This window comes from Cyprinus carpio, unplaced genomic scaffold (assembly GCF_018340385.1).
Source record: "Cyprinus carpio isolate SPL01 unplaced genomic scaffold, ASM1834038v1 S000006658, whole genome shotgun sequence".
NCBI classification, from domain to species: Eukaryota; Metazoa; Chordata; class Actinopteri; order Cypriniformes; family Cyprinidae; genus Cyprinus; species Cyprinus carpio.
The window spans coordinates 1,296,968-1,319,902 of record NW_024879282.1 but is presented as its reverse complement, the minus strand read 5'-3'; the positions used below and the strand labels follow the sequence as shown (position 1 = coordinate 1,319,902).

General features: G+C 38.3%; 1 pseudogene; it reads right to left on the bottom strand.

The window, feature by feature from the left end:
* The window catches only part of LOC109048322, a 106,500-nt pseudogene that overhangs the window by 4,491 nt on the left and 79,074 nt on the right, over positions 1-22,935 (bottom strand).

Below are 22,935 nucleotides of genomic sequence, written 5' to 3'. Positions count from 1 at the left end.
GTCAATGGGGACCACAACTGAAGGTGAACTATCCCTTTAAGACATTAAGTATTTTATCAATAATACTTAATAACAATAATAATTGATCTTAATTATTGACATTAAGCATTTTAATATTATGAAATAAAATGTTTCACATCAAGATTATTTATGATTAATTTATTTAATTCGTTTAAGATTAGTATTGACATTAAGCATTTTGAGATGATTATTACTACAGTATTAATATTAATTCATCATTTTGTTTTAGTTTTTCTAAAATAAAATAAAAATCATTTTTCTGCATTTCATTCTGCATATTTTATTGAGACATATAAAGATGCCAATAAATAAATATACTGAAAAAATCAGTATCATAAAAAACACATACTGGACAATGTGTAATAGAAAGCCATCCAAAAAACACTTTAACTTGATTCACAAAAGTAGGACAAGTTCCTAGATCAATATCCTCCTTTGAATCAATACTCACTGACCTCTCTGGCGAGGGGTCTTACCTCTCTGAGCTGGGGGTCGGTGATGGTGTCCAAGTTCAAAGATCCCTCGTAAGACAGGTAATGGAAAACATTGAGAGCCCTAATGGCCTCCGGTCCTCTCTGCTTGTAGCCAAAGATGAGATCGATCCACTGGTGCAACTGACAGGACACAAATTCACTCTCCAGCGCCTGAGACAGGAAGAGGACAACAGGGTTAATACAAGGGCCAATCAGGGCTTCTAAAGAAATTACTAGCCATGTAAAGACTGTGTGAGGTTCAAAGTTTATTTCTTTTCTCTACAAACTAGAGCTGCTCCATTCAGGGAACTGGCCTTGTCTTATTTTGATTCTTGACACACTGGCTGAATTGGAGTATTAATCCTAATGGCAGCTGAAATTGCGCAAGTAATGTGGAGCGAACAAAGGTGCTTAGATGCACACATAATGATCTTTCCATCCCTCACCATCCTGTTGATGCGAACAAAGTCCTCTGGTTTTTTGGCCCAGACTGGTAGTTCCACGTCACACACAGCTGTCCTGTCCTCTCTCACCCCCAGGTCATATCCGCTGCTGTTCACGAACATTTCAGGGAGGTAGTAGAACTCAGGGATCAACTCCTGTCATACAAACAAACACGCTGACGTCACAGCACAGAAATAAAATCAGTCACAGCATTGTTTTACCTCACAAGACTTCGCTCACCCTAACATCAGATGTGTCCCTCTGGCAACTTCGCCAAGAGCGCGCAATGCCAGAAAATGTCCGGTCGGGATGGTCGAACTTGTTGTCATTACAATTCAAGAAAAACATGGTGAAGGGTTCCTGTGGGATTGAGGAAGTGGCACACAATATCAGATTAAAACAACTTTCATTAGCTTTTCATAAAAAGAGAGTTAAGATTGAGATTTTTAAGTTCTAATAGAATATAAATGGACTTCAGTGAAGACTCACTATCCTGACAAGCCAGAAGAGAGTGGATGCTGCAGTGGAGTACAGTGATGTGTAATGATGGGGTGGAGTTCCGTCATCCTCCCATGTCTCATAGCGTTCGGCATAGAAAACGGCTCGCTTTGGATTCAGGGCTCCGATTGGCTACATTACAAACAGGAAGGAGTTTAAAATAATTTGAGTTATTATACTAACCAAAGGACAAATTAATTTTTTTAAACTATAGCTCACTTTTGATTCAAGGCTCTGAAAGCTAAGTATTATTATTATTATATTTAAATTATATTCAGAAAGTATGCTTTAATTTGATTAAAAGTAACAGTAAAGTCATATACATGTAAAAAAAAAAATCTTTCAAACAAATGCTGTTGTTTTGAATTCCTCAGAATTAATTTATTTTCTATTCCTCAAAGAATCCTGAAAAAAAATGTATCACAGTTTCCACAAAAACACAAAGCAGCACAACCGTGCATTGATGATAAATGTTTCTTGAGCAAACAAATCAGCATATCAGAAAGATTTTTGAAGGATCATGTGACACTGAAGACTGGAGTAATGGCTGCAGAAATAATCAGGTATTAATTACATTTATGGAAAAAGGCTTTCAGGAGTTGCATACCTTTGAGAGATCCCGGAAATTCCCAGGCAAGGTAAGATCCAGGTCCTCGGACTCATAGTTAGTCAGGACCCAAGGGAAGACAGGATATTGGTTCAGATCATTATAGGTCCTACCTGCAAACAAATATCAACAGACAATGTTGTGTGTGAGCATGTTACTTACATACTGCATATCACAATCCGATTAGTGATAAAACTATTAGTTGCAAAGTAGGAAAGTTATTTTTGTGCAGAAAAGAATCTTACCTGCAATTGTGTTGAGGAACATGAGGTACTCGAAATTTGAAATCTCCCTCCGCTGCCATCTCTGAGTCATATTAGACGACTTAAAGAGCTGCCTTGGTGTTGCCAGAGATATCCGTCTATGGGAGGTTAACAGCAAAATAACAGACAATCAATTAGCGTTGGCTAATGACACATTTAGTATTAATTAACCAGTTAAATGTTTAGTCATATAACACCACTCCTAAACTGATCTCATATGACTGAACCAGTTTCAATATTAGAAAGCCAACACCAAAGACCTTACCTTGCCTGAGGGAGGCCATAGCTGGTGCCAACACCGACCCGGGGTAAACTGTACAATACCTTCTTTACTGTGGCCTGATCCGGAAAGTTAAACATGACGGATGCTGTGGAGATGATGATAAAAAATAGTGCAATTAAAAACCTTAAATTAAACAACATTTTGACATTGTTGTTTGGAGTGTTGGCATCTTACTCCTGTTGGCCATGAAGACCTCTAATCCAGTGTTTTGGAGCAGGTAGCGTCTGGAAAAGACTGCTCTGATCTCACTGAACCCTTTCCCGTGCAGACCTTCAGTATACGCCAACACCTGACAAACACAAAAACAAAGCATTTAATACAATCAGAGGAATGGTAGTTCTCTGCATTTTGAACTCTGGGACAATAGCATTGCAAACGCATGATCCTAAATTCTGACTGGATGATATTTAGTAATTCCCCCCAAGGCTATAACTCATAGAGTGACATCAGTTGCACATACAGCACCTTTGAATCAGTCTTTTTGAAAGTTGGATCATCCTCGTCCACCTCGAAATAGATCTCTGTTGTGGTGATTGACAACGTTCCTCTAGCAACGATCACAGGAGCAACGAGCTGGGCCGGTGTGCTCAAAACCACCGGACCTGAAAGAAACCATGACCACAGAATGAGAAACGTAACATATAAAAGTCCTGAATCCTGGATTAGTGAACAAATCAAGTGATTGTGTGAACTTGGGATTTCAAGACCAGTACTGGAGAGAATAAATAATCTTTTTGAAAATCTAACATTTAATACATTTAAAATCTACCTCGTCTGGTCCTAAAAAGCATCTTTCACCATTACCAATCCTTAAAAATGATAATTTTTAGTGGTGACATTAGCTGATTGCTGTTATTATCAGGATGTTACTTTACCAAGGCTCAGTGATTTGTCACATAGCATTTATAGCTCAGGTTTTTTGAAAACAAAGCATGAACAAATGATCAAAAGCATCAGATTTCAAACGACACTGAGATGATCAAACATAGACCTCTTTGACTAAGAAAAGTATTTTGGAAAAAATTAAATAAAAAAAACGAAATTCTGAGGAAATAACAAGCCAATTAGTTTAATTAAATACTTATTAAATAGCCAAAATGTGTTAAATACAGTCAGTGACTCATTAGGATAATGATTAAGTGGCTACTTTGATAAGCGTTAATTAGTTAATTTAGTGATTTAGAGATTCAATATCAAAATCAGACGTAGTACTTAAGCTCATAATCACACTCTTGTGCAGATTCAGTTGAGATTTGTATCAAAAGGCACAAGGGCTGGAGCTCGTTCTGGGCTAAAACGCTAATTAGCATACTCGTTTACTGAAGGACAACTTGCCTCTTGAGATAAATACCCTCGGACGAAAAGCCACTGGGAATAAAGTACAGTTGCATACATTAGCACATGCATCAACAAGACATCAAAGAACCACCACACCAATGATTTTCTACACGAGCGGCTAGAGTGGCACTCTTGGTGCAGGCTGGCATTTAAGACTAATTTGTTTAATAGTGCCATGGCAGTCGTACAATGGGATCTGAGGAGGCTGCTCGAGAATAATAGCCTACTGAGTGCAGTAAAGATGATGAATACCTGCAAGGTTTGTCAATCTCTTTCTCCTGCAGCAGACTGATGGCATCATCATCTCCTTCCAGCATCAGGTCCGTCTCAGGGTTCTGATTGACCACCGAATGACTACGGAACGATTTCTTTGACTTCATGCCCTCTTCTTCCTCAGAGCCTGCCCATACAAAAAAATATAGATATTTACAATAATTACTCTAAATAGTCCATGCAAAAACCAAACCGTATTTTTATTATTTAGGTTTCCTGATAAAAATAATGTGTATTTGCATATGTATTATGTATGGACACACATCACTTTAATATAATATGTCTCTGAGACATATTTGTGCACTGTAAATCAGACTGAGGTGGTATGGATGTGTTTCCTGTGGCTGACCATATTCTTCTAGAGATTTGAGAGCAACATCCAAGTGGGTGGAGCCATAGGCATTGCGTACGAATCTCCGCCTCCTGCGCAAGTCATCCTCCCAGTAGTCCAAACGCCAATAATCATGCAGCTGACTGAGGTGGAAAGAGAGAATGAAGAGGCGATGAATGGCCAGGAAACTAGCAACAGAATTCCAGTAGCAAAGGTTGAGTATAAACTGTGAGATTGTAACCTCTGTGACATGGTTCCCCATGCTCCATGCTTATTGGTCAAAATGTTGAGGATCTTCTGTTTCATCAGCTGTTTTGCCGTCACGTGATCTCTGTGTTTGGCGGCACTGATGAGATGATCACACATCTTTTCCTCTTCTCTCCTGTCTGCAGCGTACTGGGCACAGTTTGACTATGAAAAGAAAGAGCAAATGATCTTGACATCATTCCTTATGTATGATAAACAATTAAACCGTGAACACATGACAATGATCCACACAGACTGACCAACCTCAAACTCAGCATGTTTGTGGACATCTTCTGCTCTCTGCCTGTTGAGGATGAACTCAGCCTCATTGGCGACACGGACAATGTGATCCTTCATGGCATGACACAGAAGCCTGAAACAAAAACACAGTGAAATATGTAAAGAGAACAGTCTGCATTTTAGCAGCATTAACTTGAAATTACTACTTAATTTTGCATAATGAGCAACCTCCTTTCAATATATTGCACCAGATCTCACAAAAAAAAAACAGGAACTGTACATTGTATTTGGTATGAAATATCACTTTGAAAAATTTTACTTAATGCCAGCCGAGAAGGAACTTTAATGAGAATGCAACGTACCTTCCCTCATTAATAAGTTCGATGAATGCAAGTCCTGCATTCTTTTGTATGGAATTCTGCCACTCCTGAAAGCACACAAAACAACCGTTATGGACCTTAATAAATGCCATAATTTAAACATTTTAATGTGCCGAAGATAAATGCATTAGTGAAATGATGAATTTGTGAAGTGTAAAATGCTAAAATGTTTTTGTTGCATGCATATTGTTCTGATAATAAATACATTTTTTCTGTCTATTTTTAGTGTGGATGGGTAAAAAGGCGCCTGATATGGTTGCTGAAGAGATGCACTGATGATCTTTTCTGATTGGCTCTTTGCCACATAACCGAGAGTGATTTTTGAGAAAGAGAGGGAGAGAATGCACTTAGCATCCACTGCAGATGCTTCTAGAAGGACACATCACAGGCAGCTCCCATTACCTTCTGCTTCCTGCCAATCAATATTTAGGGTACGGTTTCGTCCCCTGAGCCACTAATGGAGGGCCTGGAGCTTCAGTAATACTATATGTGCTGATGGAGCGATGATGGGAAATAGAGGAGGGAGGGGAAAGGAAGATGAGAGGGCATCAAACACTGGATGGGCCACTGCTACACCCCCAAGCTCCTAATCTTCACTCCAACTCTGAAGGCAGAGGAAGCCTGCTGAGATGCGGGGGTAGTCTGAAATCTTAATCATTCAGAAGAGTTCAAAGAGGTTTAGTGGGGTTCCCAGTATAAGATACTGACACCCAGATCCAAATGTATGATAATTCTGCTTTGAAATGTTTGATTAGTGGTGAGAAAAGTACATTTCTCCTCATGAGGACTGATGGCAAAGCATAGGAGCACAGGATTTTCAATGAGCGTCTTATAGGTAAGTAAAAATTCTTCACCTTTAAACACTAAATGATTTAAGACAATGTTGATTAATCAATTCTACAAAAAAGACTGTGAAAAACAACAGGAATACTTTCTGAATGTGAAGTTTAGAGGCGTTACTGGAAGCTAAAGCAGCATTACTGCAGCTCAAACAGTTGAGCATGGTGCTACCAAAGGTCTTGGGTTTGATTCCAATGGAATGCATGAACTGATAAAATGTGAATGTATTTTGCTTTGGATAAAAGCGTCTGCCATATGCATGAATATAAATGTAAGCTAAAGCGTGTCTAGTTCCGAAGTATCCAGTGATACTTTCTGATACCCACACTGGCCTTGGCGTAAAGTAGGGTGGGTCTGAAATTGGATCCTGTTTAGGTCAAGCACAAAGAGGCTGAAAAATATTGAAGAAATGTTGCCACATTGCAGCACTGTGACCTTTTCCAAGATTTTAAGCTGTTTAAAAGCTGTTTCATTGCAGTTTATTTGGGGTTTATGAAACCTGAAATGTAAGTTGTGCGTTGATAGAAAATACTGAAACTTGGTGAATGACAAAATGAAGTCAAAATGAATTATTCAAAATAAATTATTAGAGAATAAAAGGAAGAAATCTCACCTGTGAGCAAAAGAGCATCACAAGCTCCACAACCGATGTGCTGGACTTCATGCAAACCAAGCCTGTAGCAGTACATTGACAGAAAAAACAGATTTTAGCATGCGCATGTCTGAGAAATGAAAATAAATCTCAGTGGGTTCCAAAAGACTGACAACAATAGTGAAAATGTTCAGATTCAGAATCTTAAATATGAACTTTTCCTTAACGTGTATTTTCCAAGTTTATATCGCATTTGAAATCCCATATATTCAGTGTAAGACTTTTGGACCCCACTGTACATGCGTGTTACATAAAATTACCTAACGTAACTGGCTCAAAACTTTAAAGTGATAGATCTGATCTATTTTTAATGTACACACAGTTCTGCTTTAATTAAACAACAAAAACAGACAAACATTAAACTATGCGGAGGTCAAGACAAGGTGAGAGCACAGACATTAAAGCCTGACAGGACAACAGGGATGGGAGGGAGAGGATTCAATAAAGAGGGTGGAGAAAGAGGAAGGAAATATAAGGAGACAAAAGACAGTGGTGGAACAAGAAGCAAAAGTGATTCCTCTAGATCTGGCCCAGTGTGAGCAAGTTTTGGGTCATTTGATGGAACTGTCCACTTGCCATACCCAGCTATTGCTGCAAATTATTTGTTTTATACAGTTTTTATTTTCTTTCTGGTAAAGAAAAAGTTTCATAAAATATATTTTGTCTGATAATGTATTTTTAATCAAATTAATTTAATTTAACTAGAAATTTAATTTCATTACTTTATACATATTTTAATTCAAAAAGGCATTTGTTTTTGTTGTGAGGACAGTGAAAATAATTAGAATTATTTATTAAAAATAATTAGAACATGTACACCACTACACTTATCTCTATGACATTTCAATTATTTATGCAGATTTTTATTACAAAAATGAATTTGTCTGTGTTGTGAGGGCCAATGAAAATATATCAGCTAGGTATATATATGACTAGGCCTAAAAAGGGAGGAAAATCCTTATTGTTGAGCAGTTTTTTTTTTTGACATCCTTTGGCGTCCCCATAAATCACTTCCTTAATGTTTAGCTTGCAATTAATCCATCAGTTCCTTCAGGTGTAGTACATCTAAATTTTTTAAACATCCTTTCATCCTAAGCAGTTCTGTTATTCTCATACCTGCTCTGGGTCCATGTACTCGCACAGTTGTGTGTGTATGAGGCAGCCAGTGGACACACACACAGCAGACAGTGAGGGACTCCACAGAGACACCAGGTAGAGAGGAAAAGGAGCACTATACAGCACCTGTACCTTCTATGAGCAACTCCTGCCCATGACTGCCCAGCAGAGTCCGCGAAAGGAAGGGGGCGAAATCCACAAAGATCTCCCTCAGCAAGGGGGCCACTTTCTCTAAGGCACGCTCCAATTTAGTTGTGATACTACGGGTGGAAAATGAAAGACAGACATAGACAGAAATATTCCAGTTAGTTCCAAAGTACAGAGGACCTGTTTCAAAAATTACACTTTGCTTTCAATTCCAGCTGGTTAGTACGTGACAAAGTCTATGGCATTACTGCTGGGTTAAAGCCAACCTACAGTAATTCAACCACAGGGAGGCAGAGAGAGCAAATGCTTAACGATCACCCTGTTATATTGCACACATCACCCTTAAGTGCCACTGCGCTTAGCTACAAGCTGAGTTAACCTGCACTAAGACTACAACTTCAGCGCCAGGGATGCAAATGACACCAAACAAGGGCAAGTGTGAAAGGTTTCATGAGGAAAAGAAATCAGTGATACAACCGTCTGAGGACATCCAATGTGGTGCAAACAAGAAATGACTTGACATTGAAGAATGACAATGTCTCTAATGAAACGGTAAGCTAGCAGGGTTGATTCTGTCAAGTTCTTGGTAAATGTAACTGTTGATTAGGAAGGTGCATGCTTTTTGTGGACTATCAATGTGTTTGTTAGGCATTTTGCAGAATTTCAGTTACAAAGCACTAGCTAATGTCACTGATACTAAATCCTAACCAGGTCTGATGCAAAGAAATACTGGAAATCACAGCCAAACATAGCATATTTTGATCTCTATGTTGCATTCACATCACATTTGCATACTAAGTAGGTAGCTAGTAAAAAATCTTTCCTTTCTTTGTTTTGAAATTGTCATGTCATTTAAAAACAAAGACAACAGCTTCATCAGTTAAGGTGCTTGATATGCCATTTTATTACAGACATTATTTTGCGGCGCTCTTTCTTTAGTTCAGTTTATATAGGTCAACCTTAGTCATATTTAGTCTGTGGCTGTGAATGGCTCAAAAGTAAAATCTCTTCTTGTCATCTTGTAATTACAGTAAATGAATATGATGTGAAGGCAGCATAAAAATACAAAGAAGTGGACCAATGAGATTTCAAAGCGGGCAGGGCTTCCCAGAATAATGCAATGGAAATAGAAACCAGCGACTGGCAAAATGAATAACACAAAAAATAAAAATAAAAAAAAAATAAAATAAAAAACAAAAACAAATAATAAAATACACATAATAAAATAATTAGATTACAATCTTAAAAAAAAATAGAAATAGAAATATTGCCTTGGCAACTAATTGAAATAAGTTTAAGTTGCAGCACCAAAATGACTAAAACTAAAACAGAAACAAAAAAATTAAATAAAGTGAAGAAAGAAATGACAAAAAAATGACATTTATCGCATCATGCCTGGTTTGGACTATATACATAGAGACAGAATCAAATGTAGCAGAACCGTTACAAAATCAAAGCAGCAGTGGTGGTGTAGCTGGCCAGCTTGAAAACTCACAGCCACCAGGAAAGACGGGAAAAAGAGGCAGAAAAAGAGAGAATGAAAATAGAAAGACACAGAGAAAGAAGGGAAAAGAATGTTAAGCTGGTAGCAGTGGGTAAGGGGGGCCAGTTCAAGCTTCCTTGCCTAAGAAACTGTCCTGCACTCTCTGGGGGCTGTTTGGAATCCTGTCAGCGAACTAAAGGATTTGAGTTCAGGAGGCGTCAGCCTGGTTCGCAGTGGACACTGGGTCCACTTCACAAAAGGCACTGCAATACAAATGGGCACAAACAGACAGTAATGACTGTACAGGCATTCACTGCAGCTCTTAGTCTAAAGTGTGACGTAATCCCTGTGTGTTGATCTGTGCCAAATCAAAGGATGATTGAGCCCCAAAGCTTCCGTGTCGTACATGCAAAGAGACAAAAATGAAGAAAATCAATTCTGTTGCATTCAAATTAGAACAGATGTACCCATGTTTTGCAGGAAATACACTTCAGACTATCAGTACCTCAAAGTGCATCTTTAAAAATGCACAGAGACCTCAGTATGTGTTTCTGAGGGAATCTGTGGCTGTGGTGCGTGCTGTGGTTACAAAGATATACAGATCGGGAAGTGTAGAAAGGAGACAGATGTATGTAAGTGGAGAAACTAATGGATTATGGGAATCAAATGAAGAAAGACTGACAAAAAAAAAAAGAGGATGAGCACCGGAAGTGAGAATGGATGATTTAAGGTTTTAAGCATGTGAATAACTGGATAAAGTGAGGAAAAGCACGGGGTGGAGGATTAAAAGATGTGTGGTGTGTGTACCTCATGTTTTCCACTGTGTCTTCAGGCATTGGTGCAACGGTTTGCACCGCTGGGAGGTTTTTACTTGTGGCACCATTCCACAAACTTGATGAAGAAGAGGATGAGGAAGAGGCAGAGTCAGTGGCACCTGTGAGATATAATGGATGAGACACATTAGAACAGATTAAGCACAATGAATGTTGACAAGGAACTGTTTATAGTGCTACCAAAGCATGCTTAAATGTCTAAAACGGTTACTAATGACTAGAAAAGAGTCTAAACTTATGAAAGCCAATGACAACCCCAAATAGAAAAAAAAAAAAAACAAGCTTTTTCCATCCAAATTAAAGTGATATGCACCAATCAAATGCACATAGTGTATAGACCAACAAACTGCATATGCTCATGGGATGGTAAGATGATGGATATATTCAGGACGACTCGCCTGTTGTGTTGATCATGCTTTTAGGTGTTGCCGTGGCAGCAGCAAAGATATTGGGGGTACTTCCTGAAGAGGGCACACCACTGGTGGTGGGAGTTCCTACTGTGTTCACAGCCAGGCTTCCTGGAGGGGGCTTCTTAACAGGCACCACCACACTCCTGTGAATGTACACACACACACACACACACACACACACACACACACACACACACACACACACACACACACAAACAAACAAACATATTGAATTTATTCAATAATTAATCCCTATACACATCTTCATATCAAAATACTTTAATTAATTCAAACTAAACAAAGCCTTTTAATAAAAAATATTAAATTAAATATATATATTTGAAATCTTAATATTAACAATAAATTATATGTAAATACACTTTTTTGAAAGAAGTGTTTTATGCTGACCAAGACTGCATTTTTTAAAATAAATACAGTAAAAATACAGTAGAATTATTGTGAAAAATGATTACAATTTAAAAGACCAGTTTCTGTTTGAGCACATAAAATATTCACCTGTCCTACTGAATTATTAACACTCAAGAAGCCTGTGAATGATTAACAGCATAATCTTATGTATAATTTATTCATCAGGTTTTCTTAATTGGGAAGAACAAAGAGGATTGATGTTCAGAGAGGCTTTAGTTTGTATTGTAGAGTATCAGTGGATCCTACACGCTAAGCCAGTCAGTCTCTTGAGCCCTGAGCACACTATTGCACAGAGCTAGTGGCATTTTTGCAGACGCCTGTGCAGTAATGAGGAGCTAGACACAGAAAAATGGACTGCATTTAAAACAAAAGGAAGGCCTTGTGCTTGCGTATGCGTACATTAAGGTGTTCTTTAATTTCCAATTGTTCTCAAAAAGTCTTGACGTACCACATGTAAGTGTAATCGCATTGATTCATGAATGATTTATTGGTTCAGTCATTCTGTTCCAAAATGTAATTTTAGCATTTTAAAGCATTTTAAGACACCAAAAGCGCACACCTGAAGCAAAAGCTATTCCAAAAGGCATGCAGCATTAGATATTTCATTTTGCTCAACTTAACTTTATATAATTAATTAAAAATTATATGTAGAATTAAATTATATTCGATTAGATTTTATAGATTTTTTTTATTAATTACAATGAAATGCATATCATTGTTTATTAACCTCAGTGCATTGTGGGTCTGTACTAAAAGGTTTACATTATTAAATGTTAACCTAAGTAAAATTATGTCTATATTTTAAGTATAAAATATTAAATTATATAATATTATAAATTATTATATCATATATTTAACCTTGATATGGATCTTGGGGTTTAATACTTTTAATTATTTGAATGATTATTTGAATAATATTGTCTGTTAATAAGGTTGGTCTGAAACAGAACAGCACATATACATGACAGAAAGCATAATGTATCTTGGCTTATTTTGATGTGCTAGACACTTCACCCTAGAGCTGCCCACCTGTCAATGAAGTGGAACTGCATGGGCAGCATAGCAGCAGCTTCTCTCTTCAGGGCAGGGTCAGGGTGGTACGGCCGGGGTTCAGGCCCTGCCTCCCCCCCCTCCATTGGTGCTGCCACTAAACTCTTCAGGATTTCCTTCACATTGATTCCCTTGTTGGCCTGGCTGATGCTGGAGATTGATGCGGCCGGTTTCAGAACCTCCACGCCAGGAGGCGACTCCAGCAGGGACTCGCGGGACTTCCTCACCTCTGATGAAAGTGTGCACAACAACTCGCTCATGGCATCCGGGCCTCCAGAGTTTCCCACTCAATCCGCTGGAGTCTGCGCCCAGTTCAGAGCCATTGAAAGCACTGGTGACTTGCTCCTCCCCGATGCCGGAGTCAGTGTGAGGCAGTGAGCCCTCCAGGGGAAGATCGTCCAGAGGGTTGGCGGCCTGTCGTTCTCCACGTACACCATCTGTGAAGGAGGATGGGTTTTCTGCAATTTGCACACACATACAATAGGGGTCAAAAGTTTGAAGGAAGACTTTTTAATGTTTTTAAAAGAAGTTTCTTATGCTCACCAAGCCTGCATTTATTTGACCAGAAATACAGTAAAACCAGTAATATTGTAAAATATTATTACACCTTAAAATAACTGTTTTCTGATTTATCTGATATATTTCAATAAGTAAAATTTTCAGCAGCCATTACTCCAGTCTTCAGTGTTGCATGATCCCTTAGAAATCTTTCTTACATGCTGATTTGTTATTATCAGTTATTGTTGGTGTTCAATTATTAATATTATTATTTATTATTATTATTATTATCAATGTTTTTGCTGCTTAATATTTTTGTGGAAACTGTGTTTTTTTTTTCAGGATTCTTTGATGAATAGAAAGTTCAAAGAACAGCATTTATGTGAAATGTTTTGTAACATTATAAATGTATTTATAAGTCCTTGCTGAATAAAAGTATTATTTTTTTTTATTTTAATTTCTTAAAAGTTAGTATATTGCGTTTTCTACAAAATATTGAGCAGCAAAAACTGTTTTTCACATTTATATTAAATGTTTCTTGACCACCAGATCAGCATATTAGAATGATTTCTGAAAGATCATGTGAGACTGAAGACTTGAGTAATGATGCTTAAAAAATTCAGCTTTGTCATCAAAGGAATAATTCCACAATATTACTATTTTAACTTTATTTAACAAATAGATGAAACCTTGGTGAGAATGAGTTTCAGAGATAAGAGCAGAGATTCAGAAGCATTTCAGAGATGTTTCCTGTGCAGCCTATGCCAAGAAGTTCTTTTCCACCCGAGTATTAATTTAATATTGCACTCGGATAAAGCTTTGCAATAATGCCTTGCACACTTAAACTGATGAAATCCTCCCTCTGGGGAGTAATTGGATGACTATATACAGTAGCAGAGATAATCAGAGACAGTTAACAAATGTCTGAGTGGAAGATGTCTGATTGTGTTTAAACACTTATTAGCATTTGTTGGTGTTTAAGTGTTAAATGACTAAAGATACACGTCTACTGAGTGCAATCAAAGTCTCACAATGACACTGCAGATGCTATGTTCACCTGTGCTGGTGGGTGAATTAATCTCTTGTCGGATGCTTCTCCCCGATAGGCTGCTGGACCTGCCGATCTCCCGTTGGGGCTCCAGAATGTCCCGATATTTAGACACCATAAGGACAGAGATAAAGTAGACCACAGCCAGAGCCAGGAACTGAGCCTGTTTACTGTCATCCTATTGAACACGCAGTATGGTTAACAATCATACTGTTCATGTTAACATACATGTTTTGTTTCAGCTCAGGTAAGTGAGTGTCTCACCACGTCTCTGAAAACGACAGCTCGGAGACGATTGATGTCCACGTCCTGCAGCAGTCTGTCTGGGTCTTTGATGGGAGAAAGGTTACGCGGGACATTCTGTATGACGGTCTGTGGCAGAGAGGATGAGAGAATCATACACACGCACGCACACACACACACACACACACACACACACACACACACACACACACACACACACACACACACAGGTTTTATTATGTACATATATGCATACAAGAAGTTTTATAGCAAAAATGCATTGCTTTTTGTGCATGTGCATTTGATGTGTTTTCAGAAACTCCTTAGTATGTGTTTGTGTATAGATGCATTTTGCATGCGCAGATGTGTTTGTTCTCTTGTATTTGTGCAGGTGTGTGGGTGTCTAACCTTGCTGGCGGACGCTGCAGTCTGTAGGTTCTCCTGGGTCTTGCTGATTGGCAGTGAGGTTTTGCTGCCTCTGTCTCTCTGCCGCTGCCTGCATTCCAGACAGTTCCTCACTGCTACACAACACACTGAAAGGAGACAAAGAGTTTTACTAGAACGTCTGCCTTGATATTCACAGCACAACACACAGGCACATAACTACACTACCGTTCAAACATTTTGGGTCAGTATGGTTTTTAAAATGTTTTTGAAAGACGTCTCTTCTGCTCACCAAAGCTGCATTTATTTGATCAAAATATAGTAAAAACAGCAATATTGTGAACAATTATTATAATTTTTTAAATTATTTAAAATAACCTTTTAAATATATATATATATATATATATATATATATATATATATATATATATATATATATATATATATATATATATATATATATATATATATATATGATTTTAAAAGTTATTCCTGTGATGGCAAAGCTGAATTTTCAGCAGCCATTACACCTGTTTTCAGTGTCACATGATCCCTCAGAAATCATTTTAATACGCTGATTTGGTGAAAACAGTTGTACTACTAAAAATGTTTCTGGAAACCATGATACATTTTTTTATGATTCTTTTAAGAATAGAAAAAAAATCAAAAGAATAACAATTATTTGAATTTTTTTTTGTAACCATGTAAAGGTCTTTCCTAAATTGAATGCATCATTGCTGCATAAAAAAAAAAACAAAAAAACTTTTGAACGGTAATGTACATACTGAGATGCACATCACGGCTTTTTTGCCTTATGGTTTGAAACCACTGTAAAGGTGAAGTGGTGTTCTTTATTAATGTCTAAATACTTTTTCCTATCCCATCTTAATGAGAGAAAAAATAAGTGAACCCTTCTATCAGTGTAAACAATGCAGGTCTGTTTGTTTGATGGCCTCATATATCAAATTCTTTTAAACTACTTTTTGTAGGCAGCATTCATTCTATTTTGTTGCAAAAAAAAAAAAAAAAAAAAAAAAAATATATATATATATATATATATATATATATATATATATATATATATATATATATATATATATATATTCAGTACTTCACCCTTAAGGTACAAAAACCTTACACTGAAACTACTTTATACAGTCAAGGCATACAGTATATAAAAAAAATTCAATATTTGAAATAGTTACATGGGTAAAATACATCACACATACCTAATCGTAGACACTGGCGCATTAGTCCCCCAGACGACATGTTCTTTTCAGCCTCAATCTCGCTGAAATTGAGAGAACTGGCGAACACGAGCACATCCACCATGGCCATCAGCCGGCTCAGAAATGTGACTGCCGTTTCTGACGACATGCCCTGGGTCGCCTCCACATTCTCAAGCTCCGTCTGGGACACACACACATACACATAACCGAAGTCCAGAAGTTTAGAAAAGTTTCGAAAAGCAAAACACACACACACAAACTAAAACACAGAGTAATGCTCACACCTACAGAGTATTATACTGCTGACAAGGTGCTGACAAACAAACAAATGTGTGATAGCAGCAAATCAATAATGCCAGGCCAACTTCACATGAAACATGCCTCTCGAAAACATTTAGTTGGGGAGGAAGGTGCTTGGAAAACCTCACACCACTAGAAGGAAGTTCAAACCAGTGTGACACCCATTTGAGTGTGAACAGGTAGTGCTGTGTGCGCTTAATCTTTGCAGTGGTCAGGGAACACATCGCCATTTTGCAACATCAATATCAAGAGTTCAACATAATTAAATTGTGTATTACAAAGGAAAAAAGTTTCTGTAAGGCAAAAAGTTGACAAGAACATACCCACTGTGATTTTAAAAAGTCGTGGAGCCTTTCAAGCAGAGGCAAATATGCTTTAAATTCTATAAAAAGCCTCTTGTGAAAAATACAGGGTGATGGAGATATGAACTGCTATCTTAAAACCCACAGCTGAGTACAGAAAATAAAAAAATTGATGTTGCAAACTGGGAACATGCTTGTTGCTAGGAGACAAAATAGTGGCGGATAAGAGGTCAGGCAGTGGTGCACTGTGGGTATGTACAGGAGCTATAGCTCGGACCCACCTCTGCACCTGTGCCAGAGCTTCCTGGCAGGCTATTAACTTCATTGCTTTTTGTCCCTTTCTGTAAGCAAGAATCTCCTTGTGTCTTTATAACCAACACAGAGGGGAACAAATGAAGTTGACATTTAATAAAGAGCCTTATAAATGCACAAATATAACTGGGGGGGGGGGGGGTGCTCATCACAGCACCATGGTGTGTGCTAATTTATTTAATGCAATTTAATATCAGTATCTGTATCTGTTTGAAGGTTTTCAGTGAATAACAGATGATTATGATGAAGAAGGTCTGATAAGATGCTTTATCAGATATGACCACTTTAACTGATCATATAAAAGAATAATGCTAATAAGTTTGCATTTTAATACATCCATAATCTCACATTTAAAGGTGCACTCAGTTTGTTTTACTAATTAAAAGAGTTCTACACATGAAGAAAAAAATAGTACTTCTGAAAATATATTTAAAATCATTATCAATCACTATTTACATGGGAAGGCAGCATTTTGAAATCATAGGATCAGTCAGATAATACTTACTGGACACTTTTATGTAGACTGTAAATGAATCGTGGCTGACTGCAAATATAATATTTTTATATGAACCTGAAAACTTATGCATGATGCTGCAGTTATAATACCTCTATACCCAGCCCAAGATGACTGGAATATTGATCAGCTTAACATAAACATGAATTACTGAGTGCTAACCCTAACCTTGAGTGCATTACATATTTCATAAATCTTTTATGATTAAATCGAATGAATGCAGACATAGTCTGAGGCTGAAAAAGACAGAAAAGATGGAAATGATCTGAAATGGATCATACATTCTGAACTGTGGTATTAGTGATATTAAAATGTAACATAAAAAAATAAACAAGACTGCAAATGTTAGAGAAGAATAAATAAATTGGAACTTACAGGGTTTGAACTAACCTTAGAACTCTGTACATGCAAAAGATACAAAAAAGAGACAAAGAGACAGAGAGAGAATTAGAGGGAAGGGAAAAAAGGAATTAGAGGCAATACAGACAACAAAAGAATACAAAGGAACAAAAAAAATGCTGAGTCAGAGAACATTTCAGAAAAAGCTCTAAGAATGTTTGCCCGAAATAAAAGGGTTAGATTGCAGGAAAAAATGCCAAAGAAAACAGGACAAAAAAGCAGCAAAATTAGGGATTGTGTTCATATTCAATATCTCAGGGTAAAAGCTGAAAGGATGACATTTGACATCAGCAGCACTCAAGGATGTTTCTATGTGTAGGTAAAAATATCTGATCTGGTGTTAGCACTCTTACTCTTGAACTCAGTATAAGATGAGACATGTATTGTTTCAGCAACCATTCTGCGACAATACAACATTCAGTGATATTCAGGGAATAGAAACAACTTTTTTTTTCTTCTAAATTCAATTACAGCCCTTCCAAACAAACAAGAAAAATCAGCCACTAAAAAGTAGTTTTATAATTCAAGGATGTTGTACTGATGTGAATAACCACTAGGGGCCGCTCAGGTGCCACTTACAGATGGGGAGGTGGCAGCAGAGAGCAGGGGAAGGATCCCGCCGCACGCTATAATGATGTTATCAACCATCTGAGAAATGAGGTGGATGGTGTTGTGGACAAATATAATGTTCTCGTTACTGTTTACGAAGTCCATGACCGATTTTGTAGAGTGACTGAGAGAAAAAGAACAAAAGAAGACAGTAGTGAAGCAAGACCATGCAAAAGCATATAACGTTAATCTTTTCAGAGTTTTACTGTCAAATAACACAAAAGAGGTTACAGAGAACTAGACTTTAAATAACATCCTTGTTGTTAGTCTTGGATCAACCAATCAGATTTTACAGACAGGGCAAGGAGTAGGGTTAGGGATTTCAGAAAAGTTGTTTTAGGACAACACAAGACGTTCATCCAGGAAAATGTCTTAGCTGGTCATTTCTGAAGGCCAAAAACTCTCTTACCTCCTCCACATGTGTACATCACTTTCCAGGGCAAACAACAGGTCAGTGAGAAGGCGTTGATGCATGGGTGACCATTTGAATTCTGGGATACGGAACATGGTAGTTCGAGGGCCAGGGCTGAACTGCCGGCGCTGTTCCTCTGTCATCGGCATACCCCTGAAGCCCAGATCCACACGGAGGTCCCTCTCCATCTGACCCGACATACGACCATGAAGAGCCTACAGGAAAGCACCCATTCAATCATTCAATCCAAGCCATTGGCTCTGATTGCTTGTTAGTTCATTATGGCATTCATTTGTCTACTTAATTTTTCTGGTTTTTACCCAGATTGAGACGCAACTTATTTAAAGGGTTAGTTTACCCATATAACAGTCTATCCTTGGTGGAATACAAAAAGAGATATTTTAAAGACTGCAACTTCTTTCGTTACTACCATTTTTTTTTACATCCTCTAAATATTCTTCTTGGTCACAAATTTCAAATCTCATTTGTGTCAATGTATATTCCAAGATGTCCAATCCTGCTCCTAGAGGGCCACCTTCCAGCGGAGTTTAGCTCCAGCCCAAATTAAACACACCTGATCCAGCTAATCAAGGTGTCCAGACTCACTAGAAACTCATTGGAAAAGAGCAGCATGAACATTATTCCTAACATGTCTTTTTGTATTCCACGAAATAAAGAAAGTCATACAGGTTTGGCACAACATGAGGGTGAGTAAACCTTTCCAAGAGTTACCATCGGTGGGCAAAAACAACAAATAAAAAAAATCTAATAAAAGATATAATGAGTGATTCGCACCTGCGTGGTGGCTGTAGTCTGAATCTTCTTCATTTCTTTGTCCTTTCCATCGTCGGATCTCTCCGTGTCTGAAGTGGTGCTGGCTGCATCCCCTCCGCTCTTTCCTGCCCTGGCCTCCCCAACCTCTTGCTCCAAGCACTCTGCTGTCCTGGCTGCAGCCTGGGCCTCGGCTTCTCCTGTGCTGATGTCCGCCAAGGAGCTCTGCAACTTAAACCCATCATCTTCTGTTAGGCCACTTGGGGTTTGAACCAGATCTGAACCACAAGAAGTCATGTGGGCCAGCAGGCTGAGGTCGTCACTGGCGCTTGAAGTGTGTGGAGTTGTTGGACAATGGGGCTGTTCAGGGCTGGGCAGCACCAGTGGCTCCGTCGACGCCAGTGAGGGAAGCAGCTTCTCATCCACCTTGGGGAACAGGAAGCCATTGTTGCTGGGAACGCTGTCCTTTTCATCTGCCAGTGTGATTAGAGGACCCAGGTTCCCATCGTCTTCAGTCAAACCCACCACGACGCTTTCCTCCTCTTTGGGGACAAGACTCCCATTGAGCTTGTGAACTGCTGCACAGTAGTCGCTGTCTAACAGCGAGTCTACTTCCACCAAGGGACCATTCTCCATGCCACCTCCTCCTCCAAGAACCTCTGGGGACAGATCCAGATCGTCTAATTTAACCTCTGTAGCCTCCACCTTCTCAGCTTTGATGTCCACGAGCAAGTCATGGACTTCCACACGAACCCCTGCGGCCGTCCGTTCGGCTTCGCCCTCTGGACCTTTGGTCTCGGCCAGCAGGTTCCGAGAGTCTGCGTTTTCTCCATAGTCTGCCTCGCTCTCTGGTGTTTGCGTCTGAGATGTGTCATCAATCTCGCGGATCTCCAGGTTTCCGTTGACAGTGGTGGGTTGGGCGGAAAGGCCGGAAATTGTGCTGACAGAACCTTTCTTTCCTTTCTTGATGTTCTCTTCCTCTTGTCGTTGGTACTCCTCGTACATCTTTGCCAGGTACTCTTTGTGCGCCTCATAGGTCACCTAAAGAGGTGGGTAGTAGTAGTTGTAAGTCTACCTTCGTGTTAGTCTACTTTCCAAGCAGATTTTTATTCGATCTCCACCATTAGATGGATACAAATGGATCACTGCAACACTTTATCCAATTAGGAAAAAAAAGACTTATCAGTGTTGAACTAAAATCAAATACAATTACTGTTAGTATGACCAAAAGACAAGGCCATAGAGTGGAGACAGTAAAAATAACTGGTACATCTTTCACTGACATAAGAAATACATTAAAACCATTAGATATGATTTTATGAAACTAAATATATCAAGAAAAGGGCATGGAGATTGGCTTGCTCTAACCTTGGAGTGGGCAATGGAAAGTGTGTCCACCCACACGCGCCAGCCTCCCCACTCATACTTGATGGCATGGTAAAGCAGGATACGGAATATGTTGTAGACCATTTCGGTGATCTTCTGCTCCTCCGGGTTCTTTGGATTAATGTAGCCCAGAGAGAACATCCAGTCCTGCCACACTGAACACTGCAGCAGACACCTACACACATTACAATGACACCATGATGCAAATTTAGATAGAATGGACTAATACTTCACTCAAGCAGAATGTTAACTGATGTAAAAGCTCTGGCACTAAATTTTTACGCCACCTGTTTTTAACAGTGGCTATAGTACACTAATGGAAAACATGGTTTTCGAAAGCTACTGAATTGTGCATACTCATTTCCTCTATTTTTACATTTAAATTACCTTTGAGTCATCTAATGCTCAATTGAAGTTAATCTTCCAAAACACTATTGCTTTAATAACACTGTTAAATGTAACATTTTAAACATTTAGAAATCAATATCCATATCTTTTTTTTTATACTCAAAATTAATGCTATGATTTTATATTGTATACCTTTTTTTAATAGTGTGTGGAATAATGCAAATTATGCTCTGATAAATATTTTAAACAGTCGTAAGCTATATTATAGTCGCATGACCCAATTACTACCCCATGTTTAATTAGTTCCAGTAATGGAAACCTGGAAACCTTCACTCAATGTAATCAGAACTAAATCAAATCTAAACTTAAAGAATCAAAAGCTGAACGCATCAGAACCACATAAAGACAAACGGGCTAAGCAAAGTACTAAGGAGAGAGCGATTTATGATTGCTGGAACTTGCTGGAAATACTCCTTCCCTCTTGTCATCTCAGATTCCAGACACGTCTGCTCACTTCAGAATGCCGGGCTTGTTATGGAATACAGAAACAAGCAGTCCCACTTCACCACTGCTTAAATATGCATTGTGATTTTGGTATGCAGTTGTAACCATGGCAGCAGATGACTGAGTCGGCCTGGATGCATGGTGCGCCATGGGCTTATTTAGGATAGAAGTGTGCAGATACACACATACAAACTCTCTCTCTCTCTCAATGTACCTAAACCTTATTAATGAGCAAATAAGGCTAACCTGAAGTCCAACAGGTGACCGTCAGGCTTAGCCTCCGCAGGAGCCCATGAAACGGAACAATGCAGAGAGAGTGCCACTACAAATCTTCATTCCTCAATGCATTAATTATGACACTAATTGATTTAATAGGAGGGAGCATCTTTCCCACTGAGAGGGAGACGCTAAATGCTTCTGATGTTTGCATAAAGCTTGCTTGTGTAAAAATATTGTAGTGTCTGCATATGTCTGGGTTTCTGTGGGCATGTTTGTATGTAAGAGGGGATTTGTATGGTGTGTGATTCATCTTTTGAAATTCTTTTTTGTATGTTTATCTATAAATACTAGGTTTGTTTGTATATGTGTCTTTGGTGTTTTCTCAGAGGATCTAAGAGAGGAAGTGTCTTTTTACGTAACAGTAAAAAGTTATGAATTGTTTGCTCATTGATATTCAATGCTAAATTCAATGCTTAACATGAAAAAACTGTACACTGTATAACAGAACATGAATTTACTTAAGACAAAAAAACCTAAACACAGATTTAGTAGTGTGCATAAACGGCTTACCGCCTGTTCTCTCTGCTATTACTGAAGAGTTTGATCATGTCGGACAGGAAGAGGCGTCGTACTTCCATCAGCTCAGCACTGGGGGAGGAACTTTTAAGCAGCGTAGCCACAACCTTCAGAATCACTTAGAAAATCAAAACGAAAAAGGAGAGAGAGAAATGGAAAAAGGAATGAGAGCTTAGACACTGATCTGATGTGTGTTGAAATTGATCTGATAAAATAACTAGAAATGAACAACAGAGACTTACTGGGGTTTTGGATCTTGACTGTAGAATCGGGTTCTGGGTGAGGCTTATGCACCACCTGAGTGCAAACCTGTTCTGTTAAGATCTACGTTAGACAAAATTCAGTTTGATTAGACCAGGAATCAGTTATTCAAATACACATTATCATCATTCTTATAAATATATTAAAGATAAGGTTTCAGAAAGAACGCTTTCAAGGAAGACTGAATATATTGTTATAAAAATATATCTGAACATAAATAATAATAATTAATCATATTTTTGCTAACAAATTATTTAATATAT